Source organism: Anomalospiza imberbis, chromosome 2 (genome assembly GCF_031753505.1).
Source record: "Anomalospiza imberbis isolate Cuckoo-Finch-1a 21T00152 chromosome 2, ASM3175350v1, whole genome shotgun sequence".
Taxonomy (NCBI): Eukaryota; Metazoa; Chordata; class Aves; order Passeriformes; family Viduidae; genus Anomalospiza; species Anomalospiza imberbis.
The window spans coordinates 19648022-19667544 of record NC_089682.1 but is presented as its reverse complement, the minus strand read 5'-3'; the positions used below and the strand labels follow the sequence as shown (position 1 = coordinate 19667544).

The following is a 19523-nucleotide window of genomic DNA, read 5'->3' as shown; positions in this document are numbered from 1 at the left end:
TAAAAGAACTCAGTGGTTTTGCACAAAAAGATTATATTGCTAATAATTTGGCAAATATAGTATTAGAGTGTCTTAATTCTGTTTGTTTAATTACTTCTTTAAGCTTCATGAAACCATCTATCACTGCCACTTTGCAACCTTTTGCTTCCCCTGGTCATTTATTTCAACTCTCTCTACAATTATTTCCAGACTCCTCAGGCATAAACTCTCACAATTTGGCTATTGGTACAGGTAATCCCTCTTCATTTCCCTGGTGTTGCTGTCAGTAAGAACCAAACCAGTTCTGAAGTAAAAGTCAGTTGCTTCAGTACAGCTACATACTCTGTGCTATTGAATCAACATACAGAATACTGTTCCTGGACAGGATGAGAATGAAGGAGAAGGGGAAAAACTAATTTAAGTAGCCCTTTAAGCATTACATGCAGTGAAGAATTGCATAGAAACTCCTTTACTAGTGCCATCCTGGATAACCACCTGCAAATTAATGAAGAGTTAAAAAGCAGTAGATGGTACAAGTGTGCTATAACCTGACTCTCTGCCGCCCTCATTTCAGATGCTCTTCCATAGCATCAACAGCTCAGTGCATTACAGGCAGCACACTGGTTTCCAGCAGGCATTACAAACTACTGCAACCTAGGATGCTCTCAGACACACAGATGCTCCCAAGTGTCAGCTACTACTGCAAAAGAATTCATTCAACACTACACAAAGAAGGACAAGACATGCTGTGTGACATCAAAGCATTCAGAGGAAGAGATCTAAACATGGATGTACAAAGTATGGGGCCCCAACAATTAATCTTCATTAAGAAAGACTGACTTCACTAAGGTTGTTATCTAGGGTGACATCCTGTTCCCCTTGACGTCAGTGGCAAAATTATTAATATAATGTCACCACTAGGAAGAGAGAAGCACAGTCCAGATGATTCTGTGTTAGTTTGAAGCCTTGCACTAAAGTTACCTTATCTCACGCTATATTGTATTTATGTGTAGTTTTGTCAGAAAGATCACATCTTACAAAACACTGGTTGAGATATCAAAACTACTTAATGGCAATTAATATAACCAGTGCATTGCCAAAGACAGACACTTCCTGAAATCCTGTCTCATTCCCAAGGCTGGAAATCCATGTATTCGGGATCGGTACTGCAAGGCAACCCCTGTGGGAACACTGAAAAGCTGGTATTCCATTCAGGGGAAACAGAATTCACACCCACAACAGAAATACTTAATCTAGCAAGAAGGCATGAACCCGTGTCCAGGTAAAGATACCAATTTCAGACTATTAATTACAGTGGTGATTTCCATTTTTCAGAATAAAAACTAACTTTCGTCTAAGGATAAACAGAGACCAGAACAATGAGCATGCTTTTACAGCAGTATTAAAATTGTTGAAATAAAGGGGAAAATATTTCCGGATCAACCTTTCCAAGTTTTCTAAATGCCTCAGGATACTATTTCATGTTTAGAGTATTGAAAAAGCATTCTCTTACAAAAACCTGATGTGTAATGGAGACGTATTTAATTCCTTTTCTGACATTAATAAAGCTAAATGATGTACAAAGGTATTGCCCAGCAAAATATTCATCCCTAACATATGGACACTATACTGAACTTTTTCAACAGATCCAGAAAACCAACCTCCAGAAGTAAGAAAGCTCCCCTAAAATGCATCAAAATATATATGGTCGGATTTTTTGGATTTCTTACTTCAGCAGATATCAATACTTCTTAAGGGATTTAAGAGGAAGAAGCGCGATTAAACTAGAAGTGGCCAAATACCTTTTTGGAGGTTTCAAAACAGAGACAGAACATCTTAAAAAGCCCAGATCCAACTTCAGAATTGCAGTTGAAATTTTGATGGTCTTCACATAAATAGATTTTTGAGTGTTTTTGTGTGTGAGAGAATTACGCCATATTCCAATACTCTGAATTTTGCTGCAGGTTAAGGATACAAGCAGTGCTGTCACAACTATGACTGCATGAAGTAACAAGCTGAAAAACTGCAGTAATTAAACCATCTGAGAGCACAGTAGTAAGCTACAAAAGTTTCATCAGTCTCAACACAAAAGATTTGGGATAGCTTAGCTTCACTAAGGGAATAATAATTTTCCCTTCTATTGGTTCATTTACTGTACATTTTGAGAATAGCTGGTGCTAGGTTTTTGCAAGTGTTAAAACTTGCTCCTGCTTCATTTGGAATAACAAGAACTCTGCAAGCTAATGGCAGCTGAATCAAAATCCAATAAAACCGCCGCACAAATATTATTTTTAGTGGCAAAGCTGCCTTAAATAGACCCCACACCAGTTTCTATAACCAACACAAATGGGTGCCCAAGAGCCCTTGGTGTGCAGCTGCCTGTGAAGGTGAATGAAGAACCACGATACACTGAAGACTGGCATATACTCTTTGAGATTTCCTGTGCCATGGGTTGGGTTACAGAAAAGGGAGACTCTGTCCTGAGGACAACTCTTGCCCAACACTACAGGCTACAGTAATCCGTTCAGTCCCTGAGTGCCATCTATTCAAGCTATGTCCTTACTAAATGTAAAGTATCCACTGAGATTCTGATTATTGAAGTAGTGCTCTTTCTCCTAAGCCTAACGAGATTAATGTTAAGCAAACAAAATAGTAAGGCTGAAACTACATGTGAATTCTTTTTAAACAATCTGAATGAAAAAAATATATGTCTGGATATATGATCCTGAAGTAGTACAAAATATCCTGGTGAAACAATGAGGATCTCTGCTTGCTCAGCACAAAAGTTAACCATTTCTGCACCCAATTAGAAGTATCAATGTCACCACAGCCAATGCTTTGAACAGTTGGGAGTGGCATCTATTCGTATTATGGTCTATATAAAAGAAAAAATTACAACATTTTAGAAGAAAGGAAATTACCTACTATTTAAAAGAGAGAATGCATGTGAAAGAGTACACATTGCAATTTCCAAGCCTGCAAAAATTCTATCTGCCAAAGTATTGTACACAAAGATAAAAATATGTATTTGAGTACTTTAGCTTACTTCCTGGATTTTGAGCTTTTAAGACTCATGCAGATTACATGATCTGACAAGGATATTGTAAGAATCTCATAATGAAAGTTAAAATCAAATAATTCTATAGCTCCAAGAACTAAGATCTGACTAACAGTATAGTCTTCAATTCAATACCAAACTCCATTCTTACTGTTTCAAGTGGTTCATACCAGTCTTTTCTATAAATTTGTACGACTGACAGAAAGAAAAATGAGATCTGTTGCACACAGGAAAACAGTCATCCAATTACCTGAATACCAGATCTGGCTGGAAAACAATTCTAGGGTGTTATTTTCTTCTTTTGGGGGGAGAGTGAGGCTGGGTGTGATTTACTTGATAGGTACAAAATGCAAGACATCTCTAAATATTTTCATTTGGAGAGTAAATTGACAGCTCTCCATTACACAACTAAAACACAAAGGACATGGGAAGAAGTCTGTACTACCTGGCCTAGAGCAAGAGTTTGAACCAGGCTTTCACAAAATCACAAAATCTTTTAGGTTGGAAAATACCTCTGAGATCATCATGTCCAACCTTTGACTAGACACCACCATGCAAACTAAACCACAAGCACTGTGTGCCACGTCATCATTTCCTGAATAACTCCAGGGACAGCAACTCCACCACCTGCCTGGGCAGCACATTTCAATGCTTAACAACCCTTTCAATGAAGAAATTATTCAGAATGTCCAACCTGAACCTGCCATGGTGCAACTTGAGGGTATGTCCTCTCCTACTGCTGGTTGCAGAGAGCAGTTAGATCCCCCTTGACCTTCCTCTTTATCCAGGCTTAGCAATCCCACCTCCCTCAACCACTCCTGACAGGACCTGTGCTCCAGGCCCCTCCTCAGGTCCACTGCTCTCCTCTGGACATACTCCAGCACCTCAGTGTCTTTCTTGTGGTGAGGGGTCCAGAACAGGACACAGGATGTGGGGGGTGACCTCACCAGTGCCCAGGACCAGGGAAGAATCACTTCCCTTGACCTACTGGCCGCACTATTTCTGGTACAGGCCAGGACACCATTGGTCTTCTTGGCTCCCGGGGCACTGCTGGCTCATGTTCAGCCACTGTCAACCAGCACCCCCAGGTTCTTTTCCACTGAGCTACTTTCCAGCCACTCTTCTCCCAGACTGGAGAGATGCCTGGGGTTGTTGTGGCCAAAGTGCAGAACCCAGCATTTGGTCTTACTGAACCTCATGTTGCTGGGCTTGGCCCATGGATTCAGGTCATACCCCATCCCAGACAATTGCCCTACTCAGGAGTCCATTGTCTACTCCAACATCTCCCCCACTACTATGCTGAACCTCAGTAGAGATTGCCAGTGCCCTCCAGAGCCATCTGCAAACTCATTACACGAATGGCTACTCTCAGAGCTGACTGGGACACCTCTAACAGTGACCACCCACTGACTGTGCTGTGACCATGTGTGCTTCCTCATGCCCATTCTCTTTTTCATAAGCTGGCTGAGATAAGTGCTGAAAAAAGGTTATAGGAGCCATTTTCTTATTTAAGGAAGTTTTCTTTGAGTCATGAGTTTATATCACCAGATAGCAGTGCTGCAGTGTAAGCGACACAGGAGTTCTGGAAGGCAGGGACAAGTGCATTTCAAACATGCTATAAGTAAGCAATTAGCTTTTAGAGAACATGGGTTTTCACTTCTTTTGACACGTAATCACTCTACACTTCAGTTTTATCACTCTCCCACTATGTTCACGTGTGCAAACACCACCCTGTGCTACACACTGATGTCATGCAGCCCTGGACAAGTCTGTACCAGTGAGAGACTTACAGTGCTCTGCCAATCTACTCCAGTTTATTGGGACTGCATTTCTTCCTTTGTTTGTTGGGGTTTTTATAAAATTGGGGATATCAAATTCCACCCACACCAGCAGCTGTTTTGCTGATTCTGTCTCTTTCCTGAAGACCCCGCAAAGATGATTCTCTATGGAAAAGTTTAGAAAATAAACAAACTCTAATTACAAGGAAAAATACTGTGAGTACAAAGAGATGGCTTTGCACTCCTTAGTATTATGAATGCTTTTCATCCATGCAATTACTTTCCCTCTTCTTTCTATGCAATGAAGCATAATGTAATCCCTTTTTGCAAAGCACAGCACAGGACATTACATTAGCTTAATGCAAAGCACTATTTTGGCGTTGCTTATAGAACATTTACTGTTTGCACACATGACTCTGCTGATTTGCCATTAAGTTCAATACCAAACAGAGTTTAAATTTTTTTTAAGAAAACACTCCAGCTATACTGGAACTATACAAACAGCTCTGAATGTATATATAGCTATAAATCAGACTGATGGATCTTTGTATGTACCTGGAAAGATCATTAAAAAGCACCTTAAAGCTCACCATTGTCTATTAACATAGAGGCTTGTTAAAAATGTGACTTCTAAAGTAAGTAATGTAAAATGGATCCACACAAATAAAAACACTGTGCTGCAACATCAATTTTCAGGAAAAAGGTGTATTTTCTAAACTGCCCCTCCAACCTGAAGGACCCCAAGTTCCAACTGTGCCCACCAGACATTCCACCGCTTCTTTCTTTGTTTTAAAACAGCACATTTACTTTGGACAGAAAAGGGGGGAAATAGCCATAAAGTTCCCACTGTTATGAAAAACAGAAACAATTGCTAGAGTTACAAGCTCCTTGCAGACCAAGCCAGATGATGAACAGCTCTGGGTCTCCACTTTCTTGTGTGCAGATAACTTGAATTTAAAAATACAACAGTAACACAGCCGTGGCCATAAAACCTGATGCATACAGAAACTGTAATCTGACAAAATGAACCTGTGCAGGGGCAGCTGTCATGCCATCAACTTTCAAAACTGCTTTATTCTCAGCATATTTTTCTCACAACTGCCTGAGTTACGTGCCCTTCATGCACAGAGCATACAAAAAAGGATAAACATGTCACCACAGACTCCAAAGCAAACCACCTGATGAAGCCACTAAAATACAAATCAGCCTAATTACACAGTTTGGTCTCTAAACGTTAATGTCACTTCTCATTCCATAGTTTCATTACTCTCAGTCTTTATGAAAAGAGGCATGGTCAGGAAACTGGTCTGAAAACAAACAGTATTTGAAGGCTCTCAATTTGTTGATGGATTTCCAGAGCCTGATAAGTGCTTGGCAGTGCCTGCTTCTTTTCCCCACTGAATCTAAGATGTTCACTTCTCTTCAAACCCATCTAAAGCCCAAAAACATTAAACTTGATGTCACCATGAATACTACATTCAGACCACGTTCTCCATCACACTTACCTCTATCCTATGACATAAAAGATTATTCGGTTTCCTTACCCATTAACTGAGCTCTCTTTTGTCTTCAGTGTTCTTTAGTATTTGATCAAATATTCAGGCTTGAATTAAGGACACAGATCCAGATATGCTGCATCATAAAATAAATTAAGAATAATGTTGTTGACCTGCAGCTGTGTACTAAGCAGCTGAGAGTAAGCCTGGCTGGAGCAGCTGCGACTCCCAGGACACCTTTTGCTGCCAGACATCATGAATCTTATAGAGGAAAAATTGTATTTTCCTTTCTCTGCTTTGAAGCAAGCTGAGAGGCTGGCCCAAGGAAAAGCTCAGTCACACAGACAAGTTGTGACTAAGTTTCCTGCTTCTTACTCCAGAGATGTGCTGAGCTAGTGCAAGGAGCTGTGAGGAAGGGGCAGATCTCCTCCCAAAAGTCCTTCAACCTGGGGATGTGCAAGCTCAGAATAAACTGCAACTGCCCCAACTCCCCCTCTATCAGGAGCAGCCAAGAGTGCTGGACACAGCTGCCGTGGCACCTTAGAACACAGCAAGGAGCTCTCAGCAGCTTCTGCCTGACCTTCTCACACAGAGCTTTTTAAAACACCTTTGAATTTACTCAGGCAGGCCAGACAAATTTATAACATAATTTGACAACAGCAACACAGAGACTGAGCATTTTTACACAGTCTGCTAGGGAAAAAAAAAATCCTTGATAAAGGCACTGCTTCATAAATAATGTCTGTCATGTTCACAGTCCCCATACAGAATGCTGTCATCTATAGTGCGTGGGCAGAGAGCGTAGGAATTTGTGAGAAACAAACAGTGAATCACCAATTATTCTGATGGCAGCTCTGCCCTGTGTGGCTTTTCACCAAGTCGTTCTTCAGAGTGACAAGTTTGTTTGTCGGCTGGCATGAGCTAGCACTTCATCAGATTGCACACAGAACCATGGGCTAGAGTTCACGGCAATGGCAAGGGAGATTATGTAGTGTAATTTCTGGATTTTTTTTTTCCCTCCAAATATCTACCCAGATGCTTTGTCCACCTCTAAATCAGCAAGCTGAAGAGCTGCCCACCAGCCAGGGTATGAGAGCCCCAGCCCAGAAACACACAGTTCCTCCTGGGTTGACATCTTGGCCATTAGCCTGGCTCCTGGTAGCACCAAACTTGGACATGAGATGCCCCTAATTCTGGAGCCTTATGAAAGCCTAGGGAAATCAATGCAGAGGCCTCAGAATTTTCAGTACCTCTTAGATCTGACATAAAATCCTCAAATTATGCAGCTCCTCACTTCGATTTCCAGTCTCTTTCCACACCACTGCCCAGGGCTGAGAGGTGCCAAGACCAGCTGGTGTGCTGCACATTAGGCATCAAACCATACAAGATTTCCAAGGCAAAAAAAGCTCTCTTATCTGCAGAGAGAGCTGAATAACCTCAGCAAAGTACTGTCACTGACTGTCCAGGCGCTGCAGCCAAAGAGCAGTGTCCTGCCAGTCCTCTCGAAAATATGCTGTACATTTGTAGTCCTTGCAATCTTTCTTCAAAAATAAGTTTCTTTAGCCCACATATCCCTTGTACCAATATTCTCTGAGTTTCCCTAGAGCAAAACTCTGCTATTTATATAACTGGAAATGGGGTTGTGCTCCTCCTTGAGCCTGGCTCACTCAAACCATGTGATGTAGGAACTGCCATTTCCAGCTCTGCACAGCAGCTGCCCTAAAGTATGTAAAAATCACAAACCTTTCTTGGTGGCCCACATAAAGACAGAAGTTAATGTTTGTGAAGTATTGAGACAGCCAGTTCTACCTTTACTTCTGAGCTCCAGAGATGGGTTTTTGTCCTTTATCTTAGATTTTTAAAAAAGTGAAACAATGCTGGAACTATAGGCACAAATTCATATTTATTAGAAATATAGGTTGACAGAGTTTCCTTCTTAGAAACTGAATGCTGCTATGAACCTGGATTCTTCAGGTTATTCACTATACACTAAAAGTGTTCCCTGCAAGAAAACCCAAGGCTCTTTGGGGCACGCTGTCTACACTGTCTAGTTGAACAGCAATGCATAGCTTTATATTTAAAAACATGCTATCAGAATTAAATATTATAATACAAAATGTTCACAGCTTATGGAGAGGTTATATAAAGTATACCCTATCAGCAACAAAAAGGAAGAAAATGAACATTTGTTTTGTTCTTTGTATTGATTTTTTTTCCCAGAACACTAAAAATGTTCATCTTGAAATTTTTAATTGAGTTTGGCCCAAACTCTCATAGAAAAATTACACGCTTCTGAGATTGGAACTTTGTCATTCACAGACAAGGAGTATGGGATTTTCAGTTTATTTCTTAATTGTGCAAAATTCCAAGGACTCACTCACGCTCTGGAGAGGTGCAGGATTAAGAGAACCAAATTACCAGGCATTGAGAATTCCTCTGGCTGATCTCTTGTTACTCCAGTGACCAATTCTAGACATAAATGCCTCATGGGACTGCCAAAAATAGCTCCAGAAACAGAACTGACCTAAAATCTCAGGTTTTTTTCAGTGGAAAAAAATAGGATTTTGTCTTAAAAGAAAATTCATGAAAGATATGTTTTCTGTGGACAATAACGGTGGCTTGGTGAAAATCTAAAACCCATTTGCAGCTAAGAATGATGTTTTTGGTCCAAAATGTGCCAGTGTGCTTCATGGGGGCTGCCAGTCAGGAACTTTGTATGTACCTATGTATCTTTCCCCTTGCAAGCAGGAGTTCCTGCAACAGATTCCTTCCTCCACCTCCAGGGATGGCATCACACCATCAAAAGCCCTCCAGGCTCATTAGAAAGAACCTGGGGTATAAAACCCCCTGCAGAACAGCTTCTAGGAGACACAGTAAGGTATTGTGAATAAAAACATACTAGATCTTTGCATTTCCATGAAAAGTAACTGAAAAACACTGAGTTGTTTAGGCTTTCCTGTTTTCTTATTTGATCTCTACCGTAGAGGCTGAGAGACAGACTGAGCATCCACAGTCATACACTGTTATATGCACCAGGTTCAGCTGAAGCAGCTCATTCAAAAATAGAAATAAATAAGAGAAGTACAAAAACCTCTATTAAATTTACACTTCATATGATTCCAAGACCTGTGAAAACGGAGAAGTGGTTGCAAGTTGCATATGCAAAAAAGGCACTTTAATTATATCTCTGCTGTCTGGTCCAGTAACCACAAAACACCCATCTGCTCCAGACACTCTCTGCCTGTGTCTCTCAATCTCTAAAAAGCAAAAAGCAAATAAAAAACAATTAAATATATTTAACTTGGGGGGTTTTATCTCTTGATTCTAAGTGTTACTCATCACCAGAAACTGATGACTCCAAAAGAGATGACATAAGTACTCTGACAAGTTATATTAGACTCTAATAAAAGCCCCATACATTGAGACAGATGAAGAGAGAACATGCAGCATCATTCCTCTTTCCAGAAAAGGAAAACATCATAAGGAGCTGCAGAGACTGAAAGTCTGATGGAGAATAGAAAGGCCATCCTGGAGGAAGCAAAGCTGGGTTTGCTCCAGCATGCTGGTGCTGTTGCTGTAATCCCCAAGAAGAGTATGCTCTGTATTTTCTCTAAGACTTTTAAAAGCAGCCAAATGTATTCCAAGTCACTGCAATACCCTGGAAATGCCACTTTACAGCTTTGCTTTCATAAAACCACAGACGAGATTTGAATTTTAGTGTAGCTCCAAAATCAGGTGTGACAAGCAGCATTAGGGTACAGCCCACACCTCACCAGCCCTTGCACCACAAGGACAAACTCCCACCTTTGGAGGTGTTTAGATATCTGACCTGCAGAAAGTAGAGCATAGAGAGAACTATGGACTTAACTGGTATTTTGGAAAATGCTGCACTAGATTTTAAAAAAGAAGGTGTAGGAAGAGGCCTCACAGGGAGCCTCCCAGGCCTCACAGGGAGCTGCATGGCCAGGGAGAAGCTTACAGCAGCTCCCCAAATGTGCAACCACAGCTCCAAGTCCTGTTTCAGAAACAAAGCCCAAAGAGCAGAGGCCCTACTCCCAAAGCATTTGAAAAGACACGTCTCCATCCACAGTCTCCAAAGGAAAAACAAACATAAACAAACTCAAAGGCAGACTGAAAACCTATTTTTAGATAAATGAAGAGCACAAAAGCTTTCCAATGTCCTCTCCTTACCCCCTCTTCTATTTCTTGTCTTCCCCTCCCCTTATTCTCAGTATGCCTTGGCTGTTGACTGTCAACCAGCCAGCCCTCTGCTCCTATTTTAAAATTTTAATGGCAATCTAGCAAGCATCCCCAATCCAATTATTTTAATATGTCTGTGTTAAGTAGTCACAACAACACCTTTTGCCAACATTATTACTACTGCAATTAAAATATGTATTAGTCAGCTCAAAGATCCACAAAAGCCTCAGAATTTTACCTTTCATTATTGATTGAGCAAAGAGTTTAGAGAAAAGAGGAGGAACCGAAAGTGTGGACTTTAAGAGCCAGTATGAAGCTCTTGCAGAAAAAAGGCACACAGACACAGGAAGTCCAAGAGCTTTTACTGCAGTATCCTTGTAAAACCAACAGCTGCCTGCCAGGTTGAGCTTCCTGCTGGATCTTGCACTGCTACTGTACAAATAACTTCTCATCCCACAGACACCTAACAGCACTGCATATTGCTCTTGAACTTTTATCAAACTCTACTCACATCAAAATACCACAGCACTTCAGCTTACTATCAAAGATTTCCAGTAACATATGGGTCTAGAGATTAATTTTGAGGTTTACGGCGTCTAAAGAGTTCTTATCTGCATTATGCCCTTTAATGAGCTAAACAAGATTATTTGACACAGCTCATTAATAATTACAAAGAATACTCAAGGGAAACTCAATCCAAAAGCCTGCATTTTGAAATGAGAGGGATTATACACTTAAGTATCATTGCAATATGCTTATAAAAAGCTGCGGATGAGTTTTAGTTGATCGCCTTAGACATGCTCTTTGTTCTCCAGATCCCCAGGGATCTCCTACAGGAACTTCTGCACTAGAGGGGAGTCTACCTCATGCCAACCTCCTTCACAAGTTACATTCACTTTAATATAATTACACATATGTACTCACGTAAGCGTCGGGCTCTTCAGAGAAGTCACCCTGCCTTAGCTGCAGTATGACAATTTTCAATAGCTGAAGTTGTTTCTATTTGTTCAGAAACAGAGGACGACAGAAAAAAACGGATATAAATAAAACTCTTTAAGAGCCTTTACTCAGGTCTGAAGAATTCAACAGCTGCATCCCATTCAAAAAACGGAACAGAATAAATATCCTCAGCTACAAGAATGGCTTTCCAGGGGCCAAGCTGAAAATTGGGTGCATTTCTAAAAGAAGACATTGTTTTTAAAGGCATTTGCAACACTTGCACATTTTGTGGCATTTTTATGAGTTAAAATATCTTTGTGGTATCTGGTATTCGCTTTAAAGCTTTATCTCCAGGAGGTATGTGAAAGTCTAGGCACTTGGTATGTATTTATGTAAGGAACACAATAAAACTCCAGTTGTTGCAGAGAGAAGCCTGCAGGTGTGCTCTCTATGCTTTTGGAAAGTGACAGCCTGAGAACACTGTATACAAGAGAAGTTTTGGTAAAGATGGATACTGCTAGTCAATAATGCTTTCAGCCAGAAACAGAGGGAATAATAAAAAGGAAGCATTTGTTCAATGTATAACTTGGTGTTTATTATTCCACAGAAGGCTACTTCCCTTACACTTCTCCATTCAAATCCTCCACTGAGTAAACATTAAACATGCTTTTCCTCTCTGACTTTTCACACAGCACAGAATTAATGGAAGTGTATGTTTCTGGTGTTATTACTCTTATCATTATTATTATCATCCATAAATAATTCATTACAGACTGAACTGGATTAGCCTTCAGGAATCCCTTTGACTTTGTGAAATTTCACCTTTTCCATTTGACAGAGAAATGAAAGCCAGTAATAACAAAAGTGCAGGCTAATTATGGATGTTTCAAATGCTGACACATCAGCTGTGGAGCAGACCAGACCTGCAGTGGGATTGTGTTCAAAATACCACCATCTCTAACTAGACATTGTCAGCACCACTTCCAACCAGCAATGAGAAACAGGAACTTTTGGGGAAGCAATTCATTTCGTTTGGCTCACAGAGATAAGGGCAAACCTCCAGAAATGCCTTTTTCCCCATTTCCTCCCATGCAGGGAGGGAATGCAAGGTGGCCAGCACAGAGGTGTATGTCTACACTGTGGCTAAATAGCAAATATGTAGTGAATGAACTGAATTCCTCCATTAAACACCATTCTCCCTGGCTGCTGAGCAGCTGACCTGTGCTAGCAAGGCTGCAGATACATGAAGTTGCTTCTCAGTGGCCAACTCCACAGCTGCTTGATAAAACGGGGGGTTTTGTGGCAAACTGGCCAGCAAGTTTCCCAAGGCTGAGCATTCGTTCAGCCCCAGCCTCTCCCGCAGTCCCCGGAGAGAAGTGGCTCGGGCAGATCAGACTGCCACCACCTTCAGTGCACTGACCCATCCTAACAGAGCCCAAACCACGCTTCGCACAAAGCTGCAGACTGGGGCTGTCCACTAAACAGCTCAAGGCTGGAGCTCATCAATTTCATGCCCAACAGTGAAAATGTCAGCTGCAGATGAACCTGCCATTGCTTAGCTCTTTGTCTGCTGTAATTCCCTGAAGTCCGATTGCCATTTATAGCCATGGGGCTGGGTGGAGCATCCCTGGGAAGAGATCACAGGCTGCATTCTTCAGCTGCTGCAAGGGTCTTTTCCCCTAGGAGCTGGGCATATGCTGTGCTATTAGGAAACAAACAACAGTCGGTTGCAGTTTTCAACTATAACTACTACTGGCTTTCAACTCATTTGATGCCAACCTCTAAAAGAATGGTTTCCAGCAGCACAAAATTTCACCCTGAAAATTGCCCCAGTGAGTTCTGTTACTAAGGATGTGAACTCCCACAGAAATGAACAGCAGTACAGAGAATGCAATACCAGATGAAACAATAATATACTCATCACGAGATCTGATGCATTGTGGCTATGTAACTAACAGTAAGTACTAAAAACCAATATAAATCAATGATGCTTTAAGCTCCTGGCCTTTTACGGTCTTCACTCAAAAACTCACCCATAGCCTTCAACAGGGAAAAGAGTCAAAGCTCTTTCAGGTCCATTAGGGACTTGGCTATTGCTAGTCTGACCTATACAGGAGGCATTCAGGTTTCAATGGACTGCAGAGAGTAGCAGGGGGAATTGCAAAGAGCAGAGAATCCACATACTGCAATGACACAGTTAACACCGTCCTCCTCCCTCATCTTTTCCAAAGGGCTAAAGCTGCCCTCTATCTGAAAGTAAATCAGAAAACAATAGTACAAATACCATCCATAGTTCACACTTCCAAGAAGACTGCTTAAAAGCAAATAATCTCCCAGACTGCTTTCCTAAAAAAGCTCAATTTTTCTGCTAGTTAATAATTACAAAAGAATTTTTCTCAAATTTACTGGTGATGGGAAAGAGCACTGCAGTTCGAACATTGTTTTCTTGTAGAGAACTGAAATAACATTTTTTTCCAGATTTCCACAGAGATGTTCAGTGGAAAAATGCCCAGTATCCTAAAACATTTCTCTCTGGAAAGTAATTTCACTCTTTCCTTCCCAAACAGTCTTTTATGGATGTGCAGAAAAGCACACAATAAAACAATACACAGCCTTTGAAAGCACATTGAAATATTAATTTCTGATATCTGAAGTGTCTGGCTGTGAGTTTATTATACAGTATTCCAAATCGATCAAGATTTTCTATCAGCCTAAAAGGTCTCAGGTTGTTTTTAAAATTGTTTCCTACCATTGCACCTGAACAGAATCAACAAGTTCTATTTGGTTAGGTTTTTTATACAAATAGGTGCATAAAAAAGAAGAGTGATCTCCTTCATCTAGACCTTCAGCTTTAAGGTAAAAGACTGAGATGCCAACTATTAAAGCATGACTGCACATCTCAGGTTCTCATTTATTTTCAATTCTTCTGGTAATTAGAGAAGTAATTCTGAGAATCATCCATCATCCTAATGAAGATGCCTTTACAAAATGTGCCTACTTGTTTTTTCACAGTACCATGGGTGAGAGGGTGAGAATAATTTCAGACATGCAAGATGAACAGGTTTTTTTTAAACCTGAGATTACCCAGACAAAAACTCCCAGAAAATGATGAGAGAAAGAGGGCAGGAGATGGTAGAATGAAGAGGGAAGAGGCACCGACCCAGCTAGTTTATCTCACTGGAGAAGAGAGCAGCGTACATTCCAGAATAGTAATCATTTCCATCATAGCACCTCACACAACCGACTTGAGTTTGCCTCGCCTTTTGCAACAGGAACTGCGATGTGCCAAGTGTCACTGAGCCCAGCATGGGCCAGGCAGCCATCCACCACCTCCTCGCTGTCCCCGCATGAGACAAGAGGCTCCTGGCCGGGGGGGAGCTGACAGAGCTGGGGCTGCAGCCACAGCTGTCCTCCCCCCAAAAGCTCAGTGTCAGCGTCCTACCCCCTAAAAGCACTCACCTCCACCACTGGGACTCAGCCATGAGCCGAGGGGAAAGTCCTGAAGGCACACAGGCAACCTTAGCTGTCACCACTTTAGGTTTCTAAGCGTGTTAGCCCATTTTTCTTCCGTGTTTTTCTCTAGCCCTACTACTCTGTGCTAACTACTCCCCCTCCTGCCCTCCAGCCCTGCAGGACTACCACAAAAGGAAAACAACTGCTGTACAATACAAAGGCAAATGACAAACTAAGCAGCTTTTAACATCACAAAAGAATACAGCAATAAATCAGAAGGATCAGGAGGGAAAAGGACTGTCATTTATCTTCTGCTTAATACCCCTCCTGTATTACAGAACATACAGTATGTCAGAAGCAGTATGATTTTAAAGATAATTACAGCTTGTAAACTGTATTCCCTTTTTACCCACCTGTGATGAATTATCTGAGACAACTCTAGAGAATGGCAGTCCAAGTTGCATCCCACTGGCCAGGCTGTGCCCCAAGGGATGACTCTGTCCTGCTCCCTAACACTTCTGTCACCAAAGAGCATAGCCTCTCAGCAGACAACTATTTTGCTGTATAATGTAGCCCTGGACTGGCCATACAGACTCGTTCTAGACAACACCATGGATTGCCTTTGCAATGCCTAGAATTAAAATAAAATGTATTTGCCCTTACTAAAACATGATGCACAAAAAGCATTTGATAGTCTACTGATCTGTGTACCTACAGCTGCTTAAATTTATGTTATGCTGGCATAAAATCAGCAAATGCTTGAAATAAATACAGGACTTTTTTTTTTTCTTAACACAATGCTTGAAAGGTCACTTTGTAGTACACTGCTGTTGAAGAAAACATTATTAATCAGGATGTTACCTCATGTTTTTGAGTATCTTGTTTCAAAATTAAGGATCCACATTTTGAATCTAAGAAATTATACTGAGTGTTTGTTCCCCACTGACCTTACCACCAGATTTGCTCATTCCAGTTTGAATTAATAAGGCTACTAAATCACTTCACATTTGTCCTCATGTAAACACAGTCACAATCTGCTGCTTCACTCTTGGTCACTCTTCCTCATAGACTTTTCTTTATATAAAAGGCATCTTCTGTATAAAGACATATCTTCTGGACAGATGATAAACTCCAAACTGCAGACATTTACCTTGCCAATAGTACTGCGTTGCTGTCTAACGCCAAGGATGGAGAATTTATTGGCTCTGCTGACAGCCACCATGGATTTTAAAACTCCACAAGCCAAGAAATGTTCATCTAAGCCATCATGTGGGTTTTGTGTTGTTCTGGAACTAGACCTGTTTTCTAAATCTTGGACTCTGCCTCACCAGCAAAACAGCCCCAGGGAAACCAGTGCAAAACACAGATACAGCTGGAGCCCTGCAGAAGCTCTAAGGATTCAACAAAAATTGTGGAAGCAGATATGTGTGTACCTGCATTACAGATATGAGTAAGCATGCATCACTAGTTGAAGAGAAAAATACCTTACATTTAGAACAATTCATTGACCAAATAGTAATAACAGAATGAGAACACTCAGTGTTCCAGGTTAAGAAGCAGGAAAAAAAAAGGCTATTCCAAGGAGGAAGACCTTATAGCTTTCTCCTATGCTCCCAGTTTCCTACCCAGGCTGAGTTACTGTATACCTCTAGGTGTGCTAGGGCAGCCTACAAAATTCTCACTGTGCCTTGCTAATGCACTAGCACATCTGAAACAACAACAAAACCCCCACCTAGTGAAACTTGTAACATGCTGGAACGAGTTATTACCTGTTTTAATTTGCTGTGTATTTAACAAGTTTCATACAAAGGTACCAACAGGGCCTAAGCATAAAGACAGCCATGCAGGATACAGGTTACATGGTCTTTTATAAGGTACAGGATTTTCCAGTGGGTTAAGAGCTAACCTCACCTTGTTTATTATACCATGACAATGAATATTCCTGCCTATTCTGTTTGTATGTCATCATGCTCTGAAGATTTTGAAGGTTTCTAAGTGCTGTTAGAGATACACCCCACTGTCCCCAAAAGGGGGTGTAGAGGCCCAGAGAGGTTGGCTTTAGTCACAGGGTTGTCACTGCCATGCCAACCCTGACTACAGAGCAAGCACAGCTTCATGTACATCAACAATATCAATTATATTTTATAAATATTCATCAGAAAGTGTGTGACCCCCAGGGTTGTCCCTACACTTAGAGGAACACAGCATAGAGCAATTATTTCCTGTGCTAACACTGTTAACTTGCAGCTATGGAAAGACACTATCTGCTACCTGCTAAACAGGATCAAAATGAATGTATTTGCAAAGTGTTTTGCCCGTCAAAGAGCACATGCATGGTTGGCTGCCTTAGCTCTACCATCTGCTAAGCTTCAGCAGCCCTGTGATGTTCCCAACACCACGGCTTATCAGTGCTGATATGGGCAGTCCAGAAGGTTCTCTCACTCAGGGCTGAAGAGCTGTTTTGTCGTGCTGGAGAAAACCACAAACCCATAACCAAAGACTGAAATGTATATTCACAAACTACACGTGTCTGGGCTCATGCAGCAACCCAGCTGGCAGGGAACAGCCTCAATCCACACTACAAAACTGCCTCCCCCTGCAGAGTGACCATGTCCAAATGGTCTGTCAGAAATAACTCCTGGCCTATGCCTGCTCTATGCACCAATGGTGCAGATGATCTGTCGGAACCCAGGACATCCCTCTGGCTGCCCTGGCTGTCTCGAGACCCTGGCAGGGGTCTCAGAGACCCTGGCAAGAAGTCAAAAAGATCTGTGGCTTCGATTTTTAGCCTGTGGAAAACTGCCAACTTTGGATGAGGAATTACAAGCCAAAAGGGTTTGAGTAGTGTAACAGGTGAATTGACACAGGGTGAAAAAGTAGAATTTTGGGGTTTTTTAGAATGTAATTCAGGGGTACAAGATGGAGGAATCTGGGCATGCCCTAGCCTTTTCTTCCTTCTTCTTGTCCTCCATGTCTTAATGTGATAGTGACACTTTTCTATTGGTCTAGGACAGGGACACACTGTCCAACATAGATTTTAGGTATTGGTATGGGAACTGTAAACATGGTACACGTAATTTTGGGTATATAATGTGGGAGATGCCCGGGGCTTGAGGGAAGACTGCCATGGCTTCTGTACTAGCTGGACCTCGGCAGGTCAGAGAAAAACTATTATAGATAAGAAAAAATAAATAACCTTGAAAAAGCAACTGGACACATTCCAGACCTCTTCTTCGTCTGCGTTCGGGCTAGGGAAGCAAAGACTCTTTCAGATCTCTCTTGGGGTCACCCTGACCTATAGGAACCCCGAGAGAGAGAAATCAACAATGATCAAGTCCCAGCACCAGAGGAAGTTCTCTGACATGGCTCAATCTCTGTGTAGCCACGGCCCAAGAGAGCAGAGCAGGAGGCAGAAAGGCAGGCATGGCATTGAGGTATCTCTAAGAAAGTTACTCATGTTATGCAATCAAGTGAAAAGACATGAAGCAATACTGTCAAGAGTAAAGCAAGGTGGCATAGAGAGAAGCATCTTCTTGGCTTAATTCAGTCTTCAAGATTGTATTAGAGCCGTGCTGCCTACTGTCTCACCTTCAACATGCATATGAAAAAGAGAAAGAAGTTCTGGCCTGTGACTGAGCAGGTCAATTCTTCAAACCTGCACAAAAAAGGTAATACTACATTTTGTGGTTTATTTTTGCGGCCCAAGCTTTGTGAAATGTTCATGTAAGAGAGAACTTGTGTGTATACTCTACAGTTTTAACTCACAACAGAAAATAACCTACATTTCTCATTAATATCAGTGCTATAAAATAATTAACATTTTACCCACATTAGGACAATCTTTCTGGGGCACTCTCAGTCCTACTGATAGGGTCACACTACTCTTAAACTGGCCCCAAACTTCACCTTCAGCTAGATTAAGGTCAAATGCCAGAAGACTCAAGGTATCCCAAGTCAGGGTGATTTATACAATTGTTACCATTCAGTGCTGTTTGCTTACAAAGCAGACACTGGGACTGTTTCTCTGAAATTACATAGGAAGTTGTACACAGCAGCTAACAAAGCTGAAGCCACCAGTGCTATTTACGGACAGTAGCAAGTACTTCTTTCACCTGCTCGCCAGCACACACCAGTCAGTGGAATCACACGGCCAAGCTCTTACGCACAAGATTACTTGTTCTTTTCTATGACAGCCAAATCAGTAAATCTCTGAAAATACAAAGGATATCTCTCCTTTGGCCACTCTGTTGTGCATCTGACTTGCTGTTGGCAGTCCTTAGCTCTGCAAGAGCTAAGTGCTGCCACGGTGCTGTCTTTATTGCACATTTTAAACCAGATTTGTCAGCTCAGTGTATTTTTCTATTTTCACTCCTGCACAATTCTTCTGATTCCAGAACTGAAACAAACCAAAAACCCCATGAAGGACTTGTTCTGACACAATGGGTTCCCTGATGGCTGCAGTATGCCAGTTACTAAGAGGAGATTCCACTCTTTCCAAGCCCCTCTCTCCTGGTTCTTCTGGGACAAGAGAACAGTTTGACATTTCCTCAACTTTGGAAAAGCAAATGGGAAAAAAGGAGACCTATTATCTACCAGATTTGTTTTCCTACCTTGAGAAGA

At 41.5% G+C, this 19523-nt stretch overlaps 1 protein-coding gene across 5 annotated transcripts in view; it reads right to left on the bottom strand.

Annotated features, from left to right (window-relative positions):
• ARHGAP6 (Rho GTPase activating protein 6) overlaps positions 1-19523 on the bottom strand; it is a 311515-nt gene that overhangs the window by 63772 nt on the left and 228220 nt on the right. Inside the window, exon 1 of one of the 5 annotated variants that reach the window (XM_068180085.1) lies at positions 6360-6511. The exons of the other annotated variants lie outside the window; for them this stretch is intronic. The gene's annotated coding sequence lies outside the window, so the exon portion shown is untranslated. Of the gene's footprint in view, positions 1-6359; positions 6512-19523 lie in introns of those variants that run through there. 5 annotated transcript variants of the gene reach the window in all.